Genomic DNA, 13,730 nt, shown 5'->3' on the forward strand with positions numbered 1-13,730 from the left:
AGTCCTTTTAGAGCAGACTCTGCCTGGGGAAACTGATGGGACACCAACTATTTATTCTGTTGCCCTGATTTCGTTTGGCCAGAAACATTTCTTGAGAGTCAGTGGAAACAGAACATAGAAAAGGGTTCTAGTCCTCGAGTCCTACAGATTGGAAAGCTGGCCAACATGCTTGGGTTTTGTTGCCAGTGAAACAGTAATACACATCCACCCACTGCAAAGGCAGTCATCAGGAGCTTCTGATGAAACCAAGGCAGATCTTCACAGCACTACCTCCCCCTGCATCCTAAAAGCTAATAAAGTTCACAGATGCTCCTGTGTAGCATCCCAAGTATAAGAAGAAGCAGTGTCTTTAAACTTAATGCATTTGGTAAATAGTTTCTCATGGAGAAACCATAACTCTTGTATACATGGTGGGAAGGTTTTACTGCTAAGGATACTTAACGGAGCCCACAATTTGGAACTGCCCTTGGTTCCAATGAGCTAACCAACGACGTGAGAAGTCTAGTTTCTGTTAGGGCCCCACCCCAGGCTTCCTGTCTCTTTTAATTAGATCATTAACCAATTTCTTCAACAAACAAAGATGTCCAATAGGAGAGGCAGATAACTAAGAAAATCAGTTAATTACTTGGAAAATTATCTCCTATTGATAAAAGGATGGAGAGAAGGCAGTTGCTAGGTTTTCACATCTTTAAGGAGATAGCAATGGTGAAAGTTTATCATCAGGTATATGACCACACAGTGTCAGAATCAAAATCTCAGGAGAGGAAGCCTAGAATTATAAAATATCTAAACTGGAAGGGTATTAGAGACATCCAGAGAATTTAATTGATTGGCCCAAAGTCACATAGCTGTTAATGGCAGTGGTGGAACCTTTCATTCATACAAATGACAAAATATTTACTGTAGCCTACTATGTGCTGGGCACGATGCTCAGTCCTGGGATGCAGCAGCATTCAAGAGAGGGTCCCTGCCTTCACAGAACCTCAAAGAATCTCACTTTCTTGGCTCCAGGCTATTTACGACAATGGGCTATTTAACTACAGTGGACTAATATTAGATTAATCACACCCATCAGCAAAGAGCAGACACACACTTACGCAGTGTTAGAAAATGGCAAACAGAGAAAGAAAGAGTGTGGCATGAAAGGAGACAATGCTCAAAGGAAGCTACTCTGTACACAACAATAACTCTTAGTTACTGGGTCTGTTTCTTGCTATCTCTCTTTTTTATTTGGGGGTGGGGGAGGGGAATTAACAGCGCAAGATTATAACAACAATTTCTGTGGTCCACAAAAAATCATCTTAACAAAAAAGAAAAAAATCATCTTAACTAAAATGATTAGCATCTCTTTACAAGTTTTTTTTTTTCAGCCTCCAGGTGGATATTATAGAAAGAGAGTTTATATATAATACCGATTATAAAAATCACCAATGCAGTTATCAGGACCTAAGATATCAGATCGGCTCAATAAACCAGGATGTTAACACTGATAACCTCTGGGTGAAGAATATTATGGGTGTTCTTCACTTTCTTCTTTCTTTGCCCGTATTTCAAGATTTATATTAACACAGTTTAGAAACAGAAAAACCAAAATTCCTTTTGTAAATAAGAAAGACTTTCCTATTTAAAAAACAAAACAGAAACAAAACAAACAAACAAAAAAAACCAGGCCTGCTCTAACAAGAGCTAGTTGTAAGTAATTAAATATAAATAGTAAAGCACTGGACGTTATTTCCTGTCCAAAACCTTTGTTATCTTGTAGTAAGGTTTTAAATAATTGATATGCAAATGTGTTTCTTTGCAAATGACAAAATATTATGTTTATGAATAAACCTGGAAAAACTGTAATTTGTATAATGTTCCACAGAGTTGCCAAAGCAGCATCCTACACAATGCATCATAGGAAAAGTCAGGGAGACTGATCAGGTAGTATTGTTATCCCCATTTAACAGGACAGCAATCAAGGCCGACTTAGAGAGCTGAATGACTTGCCGAAAGTCACACACCGACTTTTGGTGACTCTGGGTGTCCTGATTCCACATTCTCTGTGTTCTCTCACAATACTACATAGGGCTGTACTAGCTGGTACGAATTCCTCGCCAAGGAAGAACCTGCTTCCACCCTCCTCACAGCACTTTGGACGCCTTTGGTCCTACTCTGACCTTTCCTGTCAAGTGACCTGCAGGATAGGGATGGACACACGCACACCCACACCCACACACATACACACACACTTTCATTAGAAGCATCCTCGTGTGGCCTAAAGAACATACACTCTGGAGTCAGAATGACCTGACTTTGAATCCCTCCTCTGCCACTTAGGAGCTGTGTGACTTTGGGCAAATAAATCAGCCTCTCCGAGACTTATTTTCCTTTTCTGTAAAATGAAAACAGGACCACCTCCCTTGCAGTCACAAATCAGATGTCCAATAAATATCAGCCATCTTATTATTATTATTGACATCTTTGTGGCTTATCCTAATTTTTTTAGCTCCCCTTGGTGATTAGACTAAATAAGGAGATTCAGAACAGTTTCTGGGGAAACAGTTTTACTGTTAAGAAATGGTATTTGTTTACCAGAAGAAGGGCTGGCAATGCCTGCTCAAAGTTGGCCCACAGCAGTGCTTTGCCTGCCTCCTCTCCAGCCTAAAGCAGTCAACTCAGTGGGCTTGGCCATTGTTATCTGTCCCACCTCAACCAAAGTAACCAAAGCTTCTCCCAGACTCCAGAGTTGGGCCTCGCATAATTCATCCTTTATCTCGTGGGACCCACAGTGGAGTCTTTTCCTCTCGTGGAACCACCTAAAACACCTACCCCCCAGCAGCTCTAAACCCTTGCTGAGAACGTATCTCTGCTGCCACGAAGGCCTCCTTTCTCACCCAGTCTCGGTAGCTCAGTAGAGTCAGCAACCTAGACAGATGGGAGCTGCCCTTGGGGGTTGGATGCTGTGCCCTTTCTCTCCTCCTCCAAAGCTGAAAACCTTCGAACTAGGCATCCCCAAGCTCGAAAGCTCACTAAACCTTTCTGACACTTGACAGGAGAGTTTTGCTATCCAAGACACCTACGCTATTCATCAAAGTCTCCCTTATTAACTTATTAGAAGTAAAGCCACCACAGAATCATTAAAGGTACTCAGGAAAATAAACAGGGGGCCACTTTCTACAACAACAAGCAAAGAAGCATTCATCTACGCCCTTCCTAAATTGAGCTAATAGTACAGAAAGCCAAACACACTGCAATGATTCAATACAGAGCATTCTGCTTAGCGAGGGACGACTGCAAGATGGCAGGCCTCCCAAGCCCTCTAATTAGAGACTGATGTGAGTGGTCCCAGAACGTGGAGATGGTTACATAACAGCACTTCTTGGAGACAAGGGAAACAGAAGATGCATCGCTCCACCTCCAGGACAATCTCAAAAAAACCCATACCACTTGAGAACAACCGTCAGAGAAAAAGGTCACTGGGGACACAATTGGCCTTCGCAACTGTGGACTATAGGGGATATTTTTCCCCAACCCAACTTCAAATTGCTTAGTATTTCCAGACTAACTAGTACTTTTTCACATGAGTTAAGAGCTCCTTAGGATCCTCGCTTGAAAATCTGGCTTCTGAGAGTATACAGAAGGCAAGAATGGGGTCTTCCCCCAGAAGATCTCAAATACCCTACTCAACACCACAGGACATGGGGATATGGCATTCCATGGATGGGTTAAACACTAACACATATTTGGTTGGTTTGCTTGCTTGCAAGTGTTATCTTTTCTCTGTTGACCTTATGTATTCATGGAGGGGAATGATTTTTAATTTAAATGTATCTTGCTTTGCATACCATATGTGTTTCTGAAAGCGGTCTACACATTAAAATTGTGTAAAATTTATTATTTTTTCCATTGAATTATAAAATAATGGCAAGATAACAAAAGAGGACATGAGGTTGGCTAGTATCAAAAAGACCACAAATAACAAGTGCTGGCAAGGATGTGGAAGTGTGAGGGCGTTGAGACAGTCAACACAAAACATTCCCCCTTGAGAAGAAGCAGGGACAGTTGACGTAACATAAGGCAACATTTATTTTAAAATCACAAAACAGGGAGCCCCTGATTGGGGTTTTTGGAGTTGCCTGGGAGAGTCTTTTCTCATGCAGCTCAACTGACCTTTCCTCTGAAACCTCTTCTGACTCTCTACCCCACCCCCTCTATTCTACAATCTTCTTTCTTGGCACCATCACATCCGATTGTCTGCCCTCCTTTTTTCCTGACTCCTACTAACCAAGCTGTGAGCTCAGGGCAGAGATAGTCTTATTCATTTCTGTATCAACCTAGTACCACATCTGGCATACAGTAGGTGCTCAATATACATTTCTTGGAGGAATAAGAGAGAGTAATGTCTTGATTTATGTTAGACTCTATCAAAACCTAAACTCCAACAAGAAAAGGGTCTGGATGAGGGTAGCCTGCAGGTTTCTGTGATGAGGCAGAGAACTGCTGTCTACAAGGGGTTAGGGATGCCGAAGAGTCTGGATGGGTGGGTGGCATGGTTGTGTGTGGCTCTCATCCACCTCTAACACCGACTGAAGATAGCAACCTCCTCAGTCCATCACAGGTAGGGGCTGGCCTTGTTTCAAAGCTGTCTGAGCATCCCAGGACCCCTCAGCCCTTCAGACTTCCTATCCATTCTGTTGCTCTCAAAATAGGGCCTTGATTTTGTACCTCACTCACCCAGTGGATGAGACGGCTTGCTAAGAAGGTGGTAACAAAAAGCTATGAGGCTCAGCTAGCGTCGTTTCTTATCAATAAAGCTCACCTGTGCCCCCTCCAGTGAGGGCTGCCTGCTGTGCAGTTCTGCTTTCTGTGAGACCTCAACTACAATAAGACCTAGAGAGGGACATTCATGTCCACGGCCAGTCCACAAATACCAGTTCCTGGGAATCCAGTGGCTTGTAGAACTAGGGGACCAACACTGAATTTTTTAAAAATGTGGAACATTTATTTCCTTGTCTCTGGCTAACCCAAACCTGTATATGATATGATTAGAGGCTCCTATTAAAATGAAACTACTAGTGTGGATAGTTCCAGGCATAGGAAATCTAGATGTTTGGGACAAGCATAGAAAGGAGAAGGTGTGGACTGGTCACCTTTTTAATTTATTTTTATTTTTTTTATTATTTATTTGGTTGCACCAGGTCTTAGTTGCGGCAGGCGGGCTCCTTAGTTGCGGCTCACCAGCTCCATAGTTGCGGCACATGGGCTCCTTAGTTGTGGCATGCGAACTCTTAGTTGCGGCATGCGTGTGGGATCTAGTTCCCTGAGCAGAGATTGAACCCGGGCCCCCTGCACTGGGAGTGTGGAGTCTTAACCACTGCGCCACCAGGGAAGTCCCTGGTCACCTTTATTAACAGGCCAGTGCAGGCCCAGTGCTGGGGAGGGGTGCTGGTGACGGAGAACACCAACACTGTTTCTTAAAAGGAGAGGGCTGAACAGATTACAGCAGGGGTGTGGGTCCATCAAAGTGCTTTATGAAGGACAAGTAACAGAAGTGGGGTCACAGGTAGTATCCACCGCTTCTCAATCCCTCAAGAATTTCCCAGAAGGATGGATTTCCCAAAAAGGTTGAGGTGTATTGGGGGACCCACATCCCAGTCCAGCCGTGTCCCTCAGCTAGGACCGGAATTGCTAGGGAAATTTTATTCAGGGGTGAGAACCGACTTGATTTCCAGCTCGGCTGAGCAGGGACTTTTCCACATTCCTCAGGTCACTGGAGGTCTGGCCTCAGATGCTACCAGCTGTGTCTGGATATCAGACCCCTCTCTGGTAGCACGAGGTCAAGGGTGTGGGGAAGAGGGAAGGAAGTAACAGCTGCTGTGTTCCTGGAGTTCCCAGGCGGCCTGACACAGGAAGCCCTTTCCCTCGGTTCTGGTTCTCCGGAACCACGCTGTGGGGTCAAGCAGGTCAGGCACTTCCTCCAGCCGAACAGCAGCTCTCTAGAGATCCCTTCCCCGCAGCGTGGTCTCTCGGTGGAAGAAGGAAGGGCAGGCTTTGCCTCCACAGTGGGCATGCGCAGTGATGACGTCGTCCCTACTCGGAGAGGCAGCTTTCCATGGGAGGGTGAAGGTCGCCGTGCGACAGGATTCTCTCACCTCCTACTGCTCCCCTCCCTGCAGCCCGCCCCTACCCGCCCCCCCCCATACCTCTCACCCCCACCCCCTGCCAAGGGACCCTCCCAGCCCCAGAGCGCTGGCTTTCCTGGCCCCAGACCTCTGCTCAATCAGGCCTGCCTCTTAACCAGAACCGCCTTCCTCCCCCGCGTCTCTCCACCCCTAAGATGTCTTAACTTTAGAAGGCACAGCCCTCAACCTCCTCCAGGCCCTCTCAGCAATGCCTTCCCAGCAACATCTCTCAAAAGCAGTAGTTCCTCCCCTCCCTGGTCCCTGAAATTTGTTTGTACTTAGTTGATTCTGCCTTGGATTTTAGCCATCTCTAAGGATGACAGTGCAACAGTGGGCTCTGGAAGCAGAGGGATCTGGTTCCAATCCTGGCCCTGACACCTGGAGCCATGTGGTCTCAGGCAAATTACGGGAGCCTCCATTTCTTTGTCTGTAAAATGGGAATTTGTGAGATGGAATAAAATGATGCTAATAAAGCACAGTTCCTAGTATGTGGTTAGCACTCAACAAATGTTGCCTGTATTATGTAATCCATGTTTTTACTCTTTCCCCCATTCTGGTTGGCTGATGGGAAGAGGGAAAGAAGTCAGGGTGGGACAGAGGTGGGGAAGGATAAGGTGTCCCACCCAGTCTCACCTAAATTCCAGGGTAATCAAGATATCCAAGGGCCAGATAAACATCCTCTCTAGTAGACACTGTGACTGGAGATGCACAGGATCAGATGAACGAAATCAAAATATGACAACATGGCAGGAGGTGTCACCTGACAGAGGAGCTGACCAGACAAGCTTTTCATCTTTGGTGAACAAAATCTGACTGCTGCCACAGGCACCTATAATTACCAGGGTGCCAGAAAGGTGGACTGAACACCAACCACAGTGAGTGGGTCACATGCTGCATCTCATTTCCTGTGGGTGAGCACCTGTGAGCCAGGTGAGCTAGGAACAGAGAGTGGTAACCAGGAGGTCATATGTAAGAAGAGCCCTAAACACTAGAGAAGCTCAGAAAATGCAGTTCTGTGTCTAAAAGACACATAGCTTTCTGATACTTCATATCCTGAGATAAATCACTTTGTCCAAGAATAAGAGCATAACATGTATCAATGATAGGTCTTGTTTTCCAGCTATTGGAAATTAATAAATTTGGCATTTTGGTTGATAAATCATTCTCTTGTGAGCTTAGTGTGAATCAATTCCCCAAATTCTAATCACTCTTGCACTGAGCTGAGAAAAATCAAGTTTCTCTAGGTGATTTGCATAATAAAGTTTGAAAAGCATTAGCAACAAGGAATAAATGTGATAAAACACACCTTTAAGCTGTACTCCATCAGCAAAAAACAACTTTTTGAGCACAAACAAAATTATTTTTTAAATTAACCAATCATAAATTTCATACATGCATTACATATTTAATATTCTATAAGATGCACACAAAATATATATTAAATTTTTTTTTTAAGAAATAGAGGTAGGTATTCCATTGCCCTCCATGGATCATCTTGAACACTTCTTGGGAGGCCTATACTCCCCTTTTTGGAATCTACTGCCTTAGATCAAGGATTTATCTTAGGGTTAGACCATCCAACTCAGACTGGTGTCTTCTAGTCATCAAGGGCTACCAAAGATTCACATCAAGAACAATTTCTAAGGAAGCATTGTGCATTGCTACTTCATGGATGAAACTCACCAGAATGGATCTATTAATAGAGGTTTTGGGAAATCTGAATCCAGGTAATGCTTTTAAATAATTCCAAACCGGGCTTCCCTGGTGGCGCAGTGGTTGAGAATCTGCCTGCTAATGCAGGGGACACGGGTTCGAGCCCTGGTCTGGGAAGATCCCACATGCCACGGAGCAGCTGGGCCCGTGAGCCACAGCTACTGAGCCTGCGCGTCTGGAGCCTGTGCCCCGCAACGGGAGGGGCCGCGATAGTGAAAGGCCCGCGCACCGCGATGAAGAGCGGTCCCCGCACCGCGATGAAGAGTGGCCCCCACTTGCCGTAACCAGAGAAAGCCCTCGCACGAACCGAAGACCCAACACAGCCAAAAATAAATAAATAAATAAATAAAGTAGCTATAAAATTTAAAAAAAAAATAATTCCAAACCAGTTCTTATATGTCCTAGTTTATAAACATCCTCTTATTATCCGATAAGCATGAACTATGCTTGGTTGCTTCACCCCTGAGAGCTGGGCAAGTAGAAGAGGCTGGAAAAATACTTGTTTATCACATGACTGGCTCACAGCCAAAGCGAGAATACCCTTGTCATCTGTTCTAATGCAAAACAGCCAGCTCTTTCCCTAAACCAGGCTCTTCTTCCCAAATTATCCCCGAGGCAGCATGCAAGCAAGGCAATCTCGTTCATATCTAGCATTCTATTAAGCAGAACATGAATTCAGCAACCTGTTTCGTATAATTCAAACATTCAAGATCTTTGCAATGATGACTCGCCTTTGGAGCCCTGAGCTGCCATGTCAGAAGTTCAACTATCGTGTAGGGGCCGAGAAGTGAGGAAGTCCAGGCCACGTGGAGAGCCCACGTGGAGGTGCTCAGGCCGACATCCAACATCAACTGCCAGGCACGTGAGTGAAGACATCTCCAGATGATTCCAGCCCCCATCTGTCAAGTCCCCCCAGGCTGACAAGTCTTTCCAGCTGAGCCCAGACACCATGGAACAGTGAGAAGCTATCCCGCTGTGCCCTGTCTGAATTCCTAACCCACAAAATCCATGAGCATAATACAATGGCTGTTTTATGCCACTAAGTTGTGAGGTGGTTTGTTACACAGCAATAGTAACAGTCTCTGTGAGGTTCTGAAGTGCTCTCTGAATTATTAGAGAAAGACAACATTATGCTTAGTGTTAAATGGCCTTATTTGTTTTCTAATTCTGGGCTACCAGGCAACCATTGATACACAACACATAGAGCAACTCTCTAATAAGAGTATTTATTAAACCCCAATATCATTTCTCTTGTGTACCAGCAAACAGCCAATTACTATATTAGCAGAATAACTGGCTGTGGTCACTTCACTGTCCCCCTGAAAAATAACTGTTTAGTTCCCTCCTCTCTCTCTGAAATGAGCTGCCTCCTCCTCCTGCAGCTCTTCCCCTTCTCTGTTGCTCAGGAGTCATTCCTGGCACCTGTCTGTTCCTTGACCCTCACACTTAACCTATCATCAAATCCGGGATGATCTACCTCCGAGATATGCTGGGAAGTAATCCACATCTCTCCACTGCTAACAGCCACAAGTAATCCCTGTGAGTGGCGCCCCCTAGAGCTCATGAGTACATGGCCGCCTGACCACAGCCACTGCCCTAACCCCAGGCAAATCACCTCTACCCTGACTCCAGCTATGGTCTTCCTGCTGGTCTCACAGCTTTTACTCTTCCCCTTACAATCCTTCCTTCACACAACACCCAGAGTGACTGTTTACAATAGTCACCAGAACCTTTCGCATTTAGAATTAAACCCAAACTGCCTCATTCAGTTCCAGTGACCCGGCCCTTCCTTGTCTCCCCTCCAACCTCTTCTTCTTCCACACTCTCTCTCTCTCTCTCACTGTCCTCCAGCCATCCTGGCCTTCTTTCCATTCCCAGAACTTGCTACTCTCCCCCCCCCCACCACCACCCCCCAGGGCCTTTGCTCGTGGCTTTATCCAGACTGAAACATCATCCCCATCTTCTCATGGCCCCCCGGTTTCTCATGGCCAGTCTCAGCTGAAATGTCCCTGCCACCTCAGAGAGATCTTTCCCGACCACCTTTTATTGAGTATCATAGCACACACACTGCTGGCTTCCTTCACAGTAGTCTTCTCAATTCATAGGGACCTATGACTCATTTCCTTTACCCATTTACTGTCTATCTCTCTACTACACTGTAAGCTCCTGAATGCCAGGATCATCTCCAGCACCTAGCATGGTGCCTGACACAGAGCAGGTTTGATCGGTATATCTTGTATGAGTACACTAACTTGTATACTGTATAGCAGCACACCTGTGGTACCACCCCCATCCCCCATAACTTTTGTTTCCTTCCAGTTTGAACATGGACTAGTGGTTCTCAAAGTGTGGTCCCCAACCAGCATCATCAACATTGCCTGGGAACTTATTAGAAAAAGAGATTCTCAAGCCTCACCCTGGACCTCCCAAATCAGAAACTATGGGGGTGAGACCCAGCAACCTAGTATTTTAACAAGTCCTCCAGGATTCTAATGCACACTCAAGTTCAAGAACCACTGCCACAGACTATTCCAGAGACTCTCATTCTACAACACGATATCCCAAAGTGTAGGTATATCCCATTGGCTCTGAGCGTTGGTTCCAGGTGTCACATTAAAAAAAAAAAAAAAAAAAAAAAAGTAGGCATTTGAAGCCAAATAAATTTGAAACACTGTGTTGAAGAAAGTTAAACAGGTTTCCTTATGGCAGGAATTCCCAGAGCTTTGAAAAAGCAATACACATTGTAAATCACTAAAACAAGGAAATTTGCAGTAGAAGTACTTCCCAATTTTATTTAGCCACAAAATATCTTTATTTCCCCTTCTAAACACTAGTCAAATTTATTGTGGCCTCCGAGAAACACACTTTGGAAAATGTTGTCATAATGTATTCTTCCCCGGAGAAAATCGTTCTAACACCATTCCAATTCCTTGTGCCCACAGCGATATTAATAACGTCTGAGTCACTGGCGGTAACTGCTTTAAGGTTTTTGCATCTTTATCTTTTATGCTCTTTCCTAGATTTGAAAATAAAAGCGTAATATTAAGCACGTCTTCCTACTGACTTGTAAGTATCGGTAAAAGGAAATCTGATCTTTGTTAAAGCCTGAAATGTTTATAAAGGCAAATATGGAGGGATAGAAATGGTGGCAATTTCAAGTTGAATTAGAAAGAGAGCAGAGTTTAGTCTCTTGTCCTGGCAGCAATGAGATTCACTACTTCAACTGTAAGAGAAAAAAAAAATGGTTCTGAAGAACCTAGGGGCAGGACAGGAATAAAGACACAGACATAGAGAATGGACTTGAGGACAGGGGGAGGGGGAAGGGTAAGCTGGGACGAAGTGAGAGAGTGGCATGGACATATATACACTACCAAATGTAAAATAGCTAGCTAGTGGGAAGCAGCCGCATAGCACAGGGAGATCAGCTAGGTGCTTTGTGTCCACCTAGAGGGGTGGGATAGGGACGGTGGGAGGGAGACGCAAGAGGGAGGAGATATGGGGATGTATGTATATGTATAGCTGATTCACTTTGTTACACAGCAGAAACTAACACACCATTGTAAAGCAATTATACTCCAATAAAGATGTTTAAAAAAAAAAAAAGTCCTCTAATGAGCATCAGAGAACCAGCTTCATGTCTGGGACTCTAGGAGAGCCCTGGTTTTCTTCCCCAGTTGAATGGGGGAGGGGAGGAGATTCTCTGATGATGGAGTGGAAAACTGCACAGGTGACTGAAAAATTATCGGTGCCAGCTAACAACCATCAGTAACCTTGAGAAGGCTAAGCCAGCCTGGAAATAGGAAGTTAAAATATTCATGCCGAACATCCAGTGTTTACTTAATCAGGGCTAATGATTAGCTTCTTAATGAAATTTTACAAGCTCAGTTGGACACAGAAAACATTTGCTTCCCTAAAAGCAAATAGGTCTGTTTGTACTGTAATCAGACATTTGGAGCACAGAAGACCCCCAACCCTCAGCAGTACAAAGGCGATTCTGTTTGGAGACTTCCGACCTTTTTATAAAGACAAGGGTGGTCAAAGTGTGATGGGAAAGGGAGGATGGTGAACAAAAAGTTGACCGTGAACACATCTACCACATTCAATGGTTTTGAAACCGCAGAATTTAATGCCACAGACTCTTAACATAAACTGTGAGCATTTGCGCTAAACACAGCAGCTCTCACGTAGAGGCGTGGATGACCAAAGGAAGTAACATAGTCAGCAGTGACTCCAGAATGTGCTTGGGAGGGCTTTGGTGTGACAGTCTAGCTGGAGCCGCTTTTGCATTTCAGGCCAACTGTTCTTACTTAGGTTATATGTAAAGTTCAATAAAACAGAGACAGGGAGGGATGAATAGGCAGAGCACAGAGGATTTGGGGGATAGTGAAACTGTTCTATATGATACTATAACTGCAGATACATGTCCTTATATCAAAACCTACAGAATGTACCACACCACGAGTAAATATTAAGGTAAACTGTGGACTTTGAGGGGAATGTCAATGCAGGCTCACAGACTGTAACAAATGTACTACTCTGTCCGGGGATGTTGACAGTGAGAGAGGCTGTGCATATGTGGGGACAGAGGGCATCCTCTGCTCCATCTTGCTGTGAACCTGAAACTGCTATTAAAAATAAAGTCTATTTTTAATTCAATAAAATAAGTTTCTAAAGATGTTTTTAGTCATACTTTATATAAGATTGAGAAAAGATCAATTGCCCAAATCAAAAACTACTGTCATTATTATTATTGGCAGCTTGAAGAAGGAAGTTGATGAAGATGGTGGGTAGGTTTAAAAGCTCTCCCCCCATCACCACCCTCACACCTGCCCATGCACTTCCTGGCACTGTTGCTGAGGGTAGTAATCTATTGCTCTAAGAGTCCTGGCCACACAGGGAGCGTGCAGTAACAGGACGATTCTACTTCTATTGTAGCATTGACCATTTCCTTTGATAACGTGGATAAATATCTGTCTCAGCCACCTGATTATGTGGTCCAGGAGGACCAGAACCCTATTCTATTCATCTTATAGTCCCAGCCCTGGCACAGTGCTGGGAACATGGTAGATGCTCAATAAACATCTGCTGATTGAACTGAAGTGAAACAGCCGCGGTTAGATAGTTAATTTAACTGCCAAATATGTTTTAAATAGTGTTTTTAAGTATTCAAGTTTAGTAGGGTTCGGGGACATATACCAATAGCACAGGGAGATCAGCTCGGTGCTTTGTGAGCACCTAGAGGGGTGGGATGGGGAGGGTGGGAGGGGAGGAGATGCAAGAGGGAAGAGATATGGGGACATATGTATATGTATAACTGATTCACTTTGTTATAAAGCAGAAGCTAACACACCATTGTAAGGCAATTATACTTCAATAAAGATGTTTAAAAAAAAAAAAAAAAGAAATGCAGGACCTGTTTTGAAACTGATAAATAGCTCATTAAATCTGACTGTATCTCTAGAAACAAGACATTCATGGGACAGCCCGGATGGATTTTTATGAGCAAAATGAAAAACAGGGTCAATCGTGTGATCCTTCTAGAACACTTTCACATTTAGCCAAGGTCTACTGAGTTATTATTCAAAATTATGGGTGATAAATCTTCCTTAACTTTTCCAATTGTACCTATAATTATATCTGCAAAATGCTTTATAAATAAAGCTTTGTCCTCTAACAAGTCTGCTTTTAATAGGAAGCTTGGAAAGGGAATATTTGAATGTGTCTTAAAGAAAATCCAGGCACTGCAGTTAATCTGTACCAACGTGTGAAGTCAAGTTGTCATGCTGTTGCAAAAACAGACTTCCCTGACATTTAGAATCTTGTCAAAAGCCAAGAATTCTGAATATTACT

General features: G+C 44.0%; 1 protein-coding gene across 3 annotated transcripts in view; it reads right to left on the reverse strand.

Annotated features, from left to right (window-relative positions):
• ANKRD44 (ankyrin repeat domain 44) overlaps positions 1-13,730 on the reverse strand; it is a 326,656-nt gene that overhangs the window by 175,242 nt on the left and 137,684 nt on the right. The gene's annotated exons all lie outside the window — the stretch shown is intronic.

Source organism: Balaenoptera acutorostrata, chromosome 8 (assembly GCF_949987535.1).
Source record: "Balaenoptera acutorostrata chromosome 8, mBalAcu1.1, whole genome shotgun sequence".
Taxonomy (NCBI): domain Eukaryota; kingdom Metazoa; phylum Chordata; class Mammalia; order Artiodactyla; family Balaenopteridae; genus Balaenoptera; species Balaenoptera acutorostrata.